Consider the following 9,799-nt stretch of genomic DNA (forward strand, 5'->3'; position numbering starts at 1 on the left):
TCTGGATTTTGTCTCACTGATGGGTGTAAGGAGCAGGAGTTCTAAAGCAGTCCCAGAGCATGATACTACTAAAACCACACCTGACAGTAGGTACAGTGTTGTTTTGTTGTTGAGTCTGAATATGGCAAGTAATCAGCAACAAACAGTCGAACAGTTTACGTGAAAGTTTCTAAAATTATTACAACTCGTAGTCTGTTATGACCGATTCATCTACCGTATAAGGATGCATCATGCAACATCAATCAAATAAGCATTTAAAGTCCATTTGGAGTCTTTTAATAAGTTGCATGTTTAACTAGTGCACAATATGTGGCAGTTTGGGACACAACAAAAAGCCTATCCCAGATTTTCAATGGGTGCAAGGCACACAGTAACACCCTGGACGGGGCACCAGTCCATCGCAGGACAGACACACATACATACACACACACCCAGTCACCTATAGGGCAATTCAGTGTCTCCAATTAACCTGACGCCGGAGCTCCCGGAGACATGGGGAGAACATGCAAACAACACAGAAAGGACCCAGACCACCCCGCCTGGGGATCGAACCCAGGACCTTCTTGCCGTGAGGCGACAGTGCTACCCACCGAGCCACCCACAGTGAACAGTGCACTTTAAATGGTACAGTTACATGATATGTAGCACACAGGGTGCCCACATGGTCACACAGACAAAAAAGCTATTTGATCTAAGTAGGAATTTATTAGCAAGACAGAACGTCCTGACAAGATTACCATCTGGAGAACCTGGGAAAGTGATTTTGACTCAAAGGTTGATGGGAACAAAGATTGATTAGTTAGTTTAAATAATATAAGGCAATCCATGACTGCATGAAGTTCTGATTTAAAATTTCACATGTTCTAAATAGCATGTCTAATTAGCACATTTTAAATGGTATAGTTACACATTATGAGGCACAGAGGGTGGTCACATTGTCACGCCAAACTCTTTACTTCTGATTGACTCGAGTTTTTCAGTGACGTTCCTCTCAAGTCAGTTCCACCAAATATTTCTTGGCTGATGGAAAACGTTTGATCCGACTGGATATTTGGTAGCAAGCAGGACCGCTGCTCTTCAGGCATGTTAAAAACTTCTAAAAATGCAGGCAGGGTGAAAAAAGCAGTAGTCGAGGCGAATGACAAATTTCTGCCTGAGGACATAATTAATGGGCCACGTCTGCCTCTGTGTACACACACACACACACACACACACACACACACACACTAACCGCAGTTTGTCTGTGGAGGGCATGAATGACGTGACTCATACTTGCTGTGATTTACAAGCATAAAATGATCATTCATATCATTGTGTCTGTCAGAGCCTGCGGGAGTTCAGGCATGCTTTATATCACACACACACACACACACACACACACACACACACACACACACACACACACACACACAAATATTTAAGCAATCGAAAATGGTAGACACGAGGCAGGGATGCACCCAATTCATATCAGGGCAACACACACAAACTTCACTCACCTACTTACTCACATTCAGTACACACACTCAATCAGTTATTTTCTTACACCCATAGGGCAATCTAGAGTGGCCAATCCACTTTCTGCATGCCTTGGTTTCAGTCCTGAACAGTTCTGTGCCTTTTCAATCTAAGAAGAAGCTGCTCTGGCTCAGACCGTAACCCCTTTGTCCAAAATCACTACATATGATATAAATGAATCAAAAATAGATATAAGTGTACAGGAAATGTGTGGGTGTTTGATCAGTTTCTAGTTCATTAAATCTGCAAAGGTGAGCAGTACGTTGGTCCCTATTTATGTGTGTATGTATTTGTATGTAAATGACCCACATGATCTTAAAATAATGCCTGTAAATTCCCCTCGGTATCACTTCTACTCAGCTGCAGGACCCTCTGCTCTGCGGCCGCACATGTCGCAACGGTGACAACACACCCACGTTTTATTTTACTTCTCCTTTTCTGCTTCGTCGTTCTCTTAGCCATCATGATGGACAACCGCTCTGTCTGAGCTATCTCCGGCATGTCTCAAAGTATGTTTAGTAATGTCACAAACTTCCCTTTTCGATGTTCTTCATCTGCTGATCCTGGTACTGTATTGTCCAAAATTCTGACATATGTTTGGAGTATAAAGTCCCTTTTATGGGTGCCAGTTAGAGAGGAGCTACACAGCATCAGAGCCTTGTGAAGCCGGATTCCAAACGTACCCAGGCTTACTAGGTAAAGCACGTCTGCTAAATTACTCAGGATAAGATCGTCTGTGAAATGCTGTAAATGTAAATGATTGCGTTGGTGGGTGATGCTCTGCGAGACGCTGGCGCCCCGTCCAGACCCTCCACAAGCTTGATCCTGACCGACGACGCTGATGTATTAATAAGCGTACACACACACACACACACACATACACACATGCACACACACACACACACACATACATACACACATGCACAATGCTACTGTAACCAGGGCAGGTAGATGTGTAGATGTGGATCAGATGTGGTTTATAATATAAATAACAGTGAACAGATACATAATTTATGACTCTCATACCAAGCCTAGGCTAAAAGCTAAGAAACGTTTGATGTGATCAATTATTTATCTAAGTTTTAAAAGCTACACTGCATCGACCAATGACCACTAAAATGTTCTAATCATATTCCTAAGTTCAACACAGGTTAGCATTGGCTTTAACATTGGTGTAAATAATAGGAGATGACATTCAAGTTTCGCTTTTAGTGAATTTTTTATTTGGTTTATTTTTTATTTATTGTAATAATTGTCTTATTTTTCCCTCATAAAACTGAATACAGCAAATAACAACAACCATTTAACAAGTAAGTGAGGAGTTTTAAGGCAGTGGTAGCAGTAGCTCAGTGATTAAGGTACTAGACTAGTAATCATAAAGCTGCTGCTTTAAGCCCTGTCACTAACAAGTTGGCACTGTTGGGCCCCTAAGCAAGGCCCTTAACCCTCAATTGCTTAAACTGATTTGGATAAAAGCAGCTGCAAATGTAAAGGTTTTAGTACCATGAAACCAAACAATATTTGCATAAACGTTTATAACTTCAGGTGCCCGGTGGTGCAGTGGTCCTAGTACTCTAGTCCAGGGTTTTTCAAGCGACCCACATTAATGGTGGCAATCTTGTCCCACTGTGGTTTACAAGATGTAACATAAAGCCTCCACAAGGGGGCGTTTGTGTACAAGTTTATTTTGTTTTTATGTACCTTTTAAAATTAATTTATTTCCTCTTATTTTTTTTTGGCTCACAACCAAGTCAAGGGTTTAAAAACCCTGCTCTAGTCTACCTGCTAAGATTCGAACTTCAATGCTATCAGCCAGTGAGTGTCTACACAGACATAACTATCAATATATGAAGGAGGTCACTGACATAGTCAATCATATCTGGCCAGTCAATTGCACCACTGAGATCTGAGTTCTAATCTCAGCAGGGTGGGCTAGCACTATTATTATTATTATTATTATTATTATTATTATAGAAATTATTATAAATCTTGATTTGTTCACTATTGTTGTCTGAAGTCTGGAGGCAGTAAAAGACTTTGTGAGCAAATTGTCTGGTATCCGACCGTCAGACGGAGGACCAGAGCAGTGATTTAAACCACAGTATATAAATGCCCAAGTCTGTTTTTATTGCCACTCTCTCTCTCGACTGACCTGGAGTCCATTAAAGCTCCGTTAACACAGTTCACTAAAGTCAAGGAGCTGCTTACTCACTGCAGGAGCCTCGACCACAACACAAGCCCAGACATCGTGTGGAGAACGTCCAGACTTTTTTGGTGTTTTTCTTCAAAATGCACTAATTTTAGATTAGTCATGGTTAGTTTTCTTTTCGGTCTCAATAATGAGCACTTGGAGCTCAGTTGGTGCTACTGGAACGTTGACCGTGACTGGGTGGTTGGGTGTGACCATAGAAAGTCCAAGGACCGATGGCGTACACATCATGCATCATGGACTTCATCAGGTGACTGAGGATTTTAAAACAAAATCTGGCTGCCTGTTAGCAGTCTATTGCGCTAGCCCACCACCACTGAGATCCAGGATTGAATCTCAGCTGTGCTATCGATCAGCAAGAGAGCACACAGGCACGTTTGGTTGTGCCTACATGAGAATGAAAAGGACCTAATTTCATTGGGCTGACTGGTCAAGAACTTGTACCAACAACGGATGATCTGAGAATTTAGAGACTCAAATGTGAGGGTGTGAAAAGATGCGTCCAGCAGCTACATGCATGTCAGAGGAACGTTCAAAGGGAGGGAATTGGATATGACTACATATGCTAAAAATCAAACACTACATAAGAAGACTCAGTAATGCTACAGTGTATGGATACAAGTATTGGGACCATAATTAAATTCTAAAAACTAAATCAATGATATAAAGGAAACTATATGCTTTCAACAGTTTATGGAAGGCCTTTTCCTGTGAAACTCCGGTGGCTTGCACAGAGCCCTGACCTCAGCCCCTCTGAACAACTTTGGGATGAACTGGAACATCAGTGGAGGCTTTCTTGACCAAAATTGGTGCCCAGTCATACAAATTCTGTCTTGAGACTAACCAAGTTACCCATAGACCCTTTCATAAGCTATGTGGCGCATCTTGATAATGTAGCTTACACGATCACGTGTATCTCTCTCAATTTTTGTTGCTCATAAAAAGTCCCACACAAGGCCGCCGAACGTTTAACGGGTCAAATGTGAGGACTTTCTCTCCCCCTTTTCCTGTCGTCTTTCAATGCTTTCCTTTTTTTCGCTCTGTGCCACTGGTGGAATCCCTGCTCTGTTTCCTGATGTTTGGGTCCAGTTGCTGGGCTACAGTAGCCTCACACCAGCTTGGGGTGTTTACTGAACTGGGAATAAAGGATAAAGCCATTGACAGCTGAGTTGACGATGCATTTATGTATATATTTTTTTCATATTTGAAGGCATGCTTTACATCAGATCTGACATGCCAATTTGTCAAGGCCACACACATTACCAGACGTGGGTAAAATCCACAGTGTTCACAGTGCCAGGCGTGGACTGGTCATAAGAAGTTATAGTTATATGGGCGCTTCCTCAAATCTGTAAAGGCATCGATGCTCAGGATTTGTATTAAAAACTGCAGTGCTGTGATTCACGTTACATTTATAGACAGGCTTTGAGTCACATGTCTGTGTGTGATATGACCAGAGGAAGTGTCACATGAGGAACACACAACATGGGTACCGTTATTTTCCAGTTCGCCACATATACTCACAGCTGGATCCATATTTGGGCTGCAAGCGAACGTCCCATTCCGAAAGACGTTATCATGTAATCAAAAGACTCACGTATGGAAAATACATGGACGTTCATTATTTCATTTGGAATCTTTTCTTAAATTTTATTTTCTTTCTTTGGTCTTGAACAATTGAGAAATAAAATATTAATAATAAATCATGCATTTTTCCAGCTGACAAATATACTGGACATGACTGGAACTATGAGTCAAATACCTGCTGGACTAGAGACAAATATTGGCTAATCTGTTCAAACCACACACATTAATATTTATACACACGTACACTACATGACCAATAGCACATGGACACCTGATCATGCAGCATAAGCACTGATATGGAGCCAATATTCAAATCCTTCCTCTATCCTTTTCAGCTATTACAGCATCCACTCTTCTGGAAAGGCTTGCTACAAGATTTTGGAGTGTGTCTATGGAATCTTGTACCCTTTCATTCACAAGAGTTCATACAAAATCTGATTGATCCAAAAAAGTGTTCACTGGGGTTAAGGTCAAGGCTTCATGCAGGTCAGTGGAGTTCCTTCAAACCAAACCAGCTCATGCAAACCAAGCATGTCTTTATAGAGCACGGGCACAGTCACGCTTGAACAGAAGAGGGACTGTTGCCACAAAGGTAAAACATCAGTAAAACTAAAAAAATCTGTACTAATTAAAAAATAAGTATTTTAAATGAGTACTTTCCTGCTCTGGTTTGTTAATAAAGACATGGTTTTATGAGATTAGTGTAAAGGAACGTGGTGGCTTGCATAAAGCCCTGACCTCAATGCTACTGACCACTCTAGATAAAATCAGAACATCAACTGAAGGCCAAACCTTTTTGTCCAGCATAAATGCCCAACCTCACAGATGTTTCCTCATGGGAAACTATCCAGAATAGAGGCTTGACATCTGCAAAGTGGGAGACATCACTAAAAACTTATGTCCATGGATTTGGAATGGGCACTCGAAGCAGCCCAGCTTGTGACTGATTTACATCTGTTTTTTCAAAGCGATTGCTGATTCACTGGGACTATAGTGAACCACAGTGAGAGTCACTGATGTGAATTTGGTAGATTTCCAGAACAGCCTCCAGAAGTGCATCAACAATTTCAAAACTCATACTTTAAAAATCTAATTTTATATTTTGTATGCATTAAAAATGTGTTTCCCCAGGTTGCCAGGTTGTCTTCATCAGACTGAATTTAGTTTGAAGGTCTGACATAATAAAGTATGACATGCAAAAAAATACTTTTTCAAAGCACTGTTTATGGAAAGGTCAGAGTAGGTCTGGGTATCATAAGGCATTTTGACTCTACGTTTAAACATGTGTAAGTCAACAAGCATCTTGCTAGCAAAGTCTGAACAAGATGTGTGTGATCAGTACAAGTCCAGTCAGGTAAATCCCTCCGTAATCCACAAAGCTCCACTTTGATTGAACGGGGTGGAAATATTGACATGGCTTTGGCTCACTACAACATGAGCCACAAGCAAACAATAAACATTCAGACGGGCTTATTCTGACCTACAAACAAAAATAAGTGTAAACAAAGCATGTCCAAAGATCAGCCCAGGGGCCAAACGTGGCCCATTTTTGACTGTATTGTATATACACTGATGAGCCAAAGCATTAGGACCATGAACAAAAATGTGCATGACCATGTGATCAGGGAAAAGTCAGGGATCTGTTAAATGTCAGGCTAATAGAAGTTTATGTGTTAAATGCAGCAGACATGAAGAGAATATAGACCTAACTGAACCCACTAACAGAGGTCCAAGAAGGGACAAGCCTCGAACCGCCATCAGGTTATTGCATGGCCAAGACACTTGATGCCAGAGCACATAAAGTCTATGGCATCTGGCTGCTGTGGCTCAAATTGCAGACAATTGTAATACTTGTGATGAAGGGAATGTGTCATTAATAACCGGCTAATCCATCCAATCCTGTTTACTCCAAAATCATGTGGACGGCAGGGCACTTGTGTAATCGTTTACCCAGATGTACTATGAGACTGTGCACAGGTCTGGTGTGGAAAGGTTAGTGTCATCAGAACCATGGAACAGCTTTGGGATTAATTGGAACATTAGTTGTGAGCCACATCTGCTTAGATTTAACATTAATGTATTTAATTATAAATTAAAATGTTTGTTTTTTAGCACAGTTCAGCACAGGCTGTGCATTGGTTTCAATGATGAGCTACAGCTTCAGTAAACTAAGGCTAACATCAGACGCAAAATGTGCATGGGTTGCAGAGGCAGGTTGCATTGTGTCTCATAACTTTCAGACATCTACTTCTGAGATCTGTAGCTTTTGAGTTCGAATCTCAGCTGTGCTACCAACCAGTGATCAGCACCTGTGAGAGGGTCAGAGGGGCGTATGATAGCCTGTGACTCTTCACAGTCAAGGTGGGGGTCTATAGCAGCAGCAGCAGCAGCAGGGGGTTACAACTAAGGAACCATCCCAGTGACTAGATTTGGAAAGGAACAGTAGGATACATAAATTGTGAAACTGATCTAGAATGGTCTTGGTCTTTTTGGAAACAACTCAGCGTTTACTGGTGAGTTTCACAGAACTCCATGTGTGCAGAGCAGAATGTGGACTGACTAACACATTCCACAGGAATGGAACTGCTGTTTATCAAAGTGATCAGGGACCTTGAGAGTTTTCTCCACACGTACGAGAACTCCATCTCAGGGGACTACCTATAAATCAGTCTGAGGTATGAATGAGTGATTCACAAATGCCCACAACACATTGTTGGATTGGTTCTGGAGGTTTGCATAATTTCACGGTGTGCTATCCAAGCTGTAGTGGCGGAGGGAACCGGGGTTACTCAGCATCTTCCCGTCGCCGTTACATGCTGCTAAGTTTTCTGGGAATTTAGGTGGTTTAGTCATGCTGGAAAAGTCATACGTGCATGCAGTCTATATGGACACAAACTAATTGTTATTAAATATTAAAATAACAGTAGTCTGTAAACATGGTGGCACAGCAGATAGTCTTGACACCATCAATGTAGCCCATTTTCCTGCCATGTCATAAAAGAACATGCAGGAGATGGATTGCCTGCCCAAACCTGGTTGTAGGTAAGTAAATGGGTGAGTGTGAGTTGCCCTGTGATGGATTGGCTTACTGTCAATGCATTCTAGAGTTCCTAAATAAGCAGTTTAAAGCCCTTAGAGAAGTTCCAGCGGTTCAGCAACTCCTGGACTGTTTTACTATTATTTCAATGGGATAATAATGGCTCTCGCTGTGGTTTGGTGGAGTTCTGTGGAGTAACTTTGGTCCCTGGAAAAAACAAAGTTGATTTATAAAACATTTTGTTGTCAGATCTTACATAAAATGCTCTCTTGTTCTGAGAGACACACATTCCCATAGACACAACTCAAAATCTTTTGTAAAGCTTTCCAAAAAGACTGGACACTGCTATAGCTGCAAAAGGGATAGGTGGACTCATATAGGACAGGTGTCCAGATACTTTTGGCCATACAATGTAGAAATATAATCAAAGAAGTGTCGTATTTATTAGCGGACTACCTCTTGAAAGTCTGAATATGTTGCCATGTACGTGGCACCCTGTTAACCTAAATGTTCAGAAATTACCTCAGGTAACTTATCTATGACTAAGTTTCTTTGGTATACAAATTTAAGGAGACACAAGTGCCAAATTTAATTCATTTGTTAAGAAGAAAGATGGCAGAAGGCACAAATAAAATTGGACAAAAGTGTGTAGACATTTATAAACCAGACTGCTAACATAGCTAACTGCATACATTTACTTATTTAAAATCTTATTCGAATCACAAATTCTCCAAATTATTTATTAAGACGCTACATCCATGCTAACGGCTAGCGCTAAACTATGCCAGAAGCAAACTTGGTCTTTTTTTGCCATTTTATATGTGCATGTGCTGCCATCTAGTGCTCAAAACGAGTCATTGTCCATCTGGAACTTTAACCCTGAGTTTACTGACCTGAGTGGAGTTTGGCAGGTACTTCCTATGTCTTCCGCCAGTCCAGAGTGTATTTTAGCTTTGCACCTCGAGTTCCCTGGATAGTCTGTAGATTTAATGTGACGTTAATACGAATAAAGGGTCGAATTTAAGGGTCGCAGTGGGTCCAGAGCATCCCAAAACACTGAGGACAGTGTTTAAGCTAATGTTTGTTTATCAGGTGTGTACGTGAGAATCATCATTAAAATCTGTTTTGTGTTTATAAACAGTTTGGCCTGCATGGACAGGGTTCCTGAGGACACTTGGACCTGCACACATATGCACTCAGGTCTATTAATCCAGTGTGAGTTGGTTGTCAGGAGGTTCATTCAGAAGAACCTGAGGCCTCTTCTGTAATTCATATCAAGCCAAGAGTCCTTTACTGTACCAGCACAGTGTTTCATTCATCCTTACACTCACATTATTGTATTTTCAGGCGTGTGCTGCATTCCACAGAGCCAGACAGTGTGAAATAACAGAAACCTGATCGTCAGTCACAAAAGATTCAAAAATCCACTCAGTTTAATTAAAAACAAAAAC

Source organism: Trichomycterus rosablanca, chromosome 25 (genome assembly GCF_030014385.1).
Source record: "Trichomycterus rosablanca isolate fTriRos1 chromosome 25, fTriRos1.hap1, whole genome shotgun sequence".
NCBI lineage: Eukaryota > Metazoa > Chordata > Actinopteri > Siluriformes > Trichomycteridae > Trichomycterus > Trichomycterus rosablanca.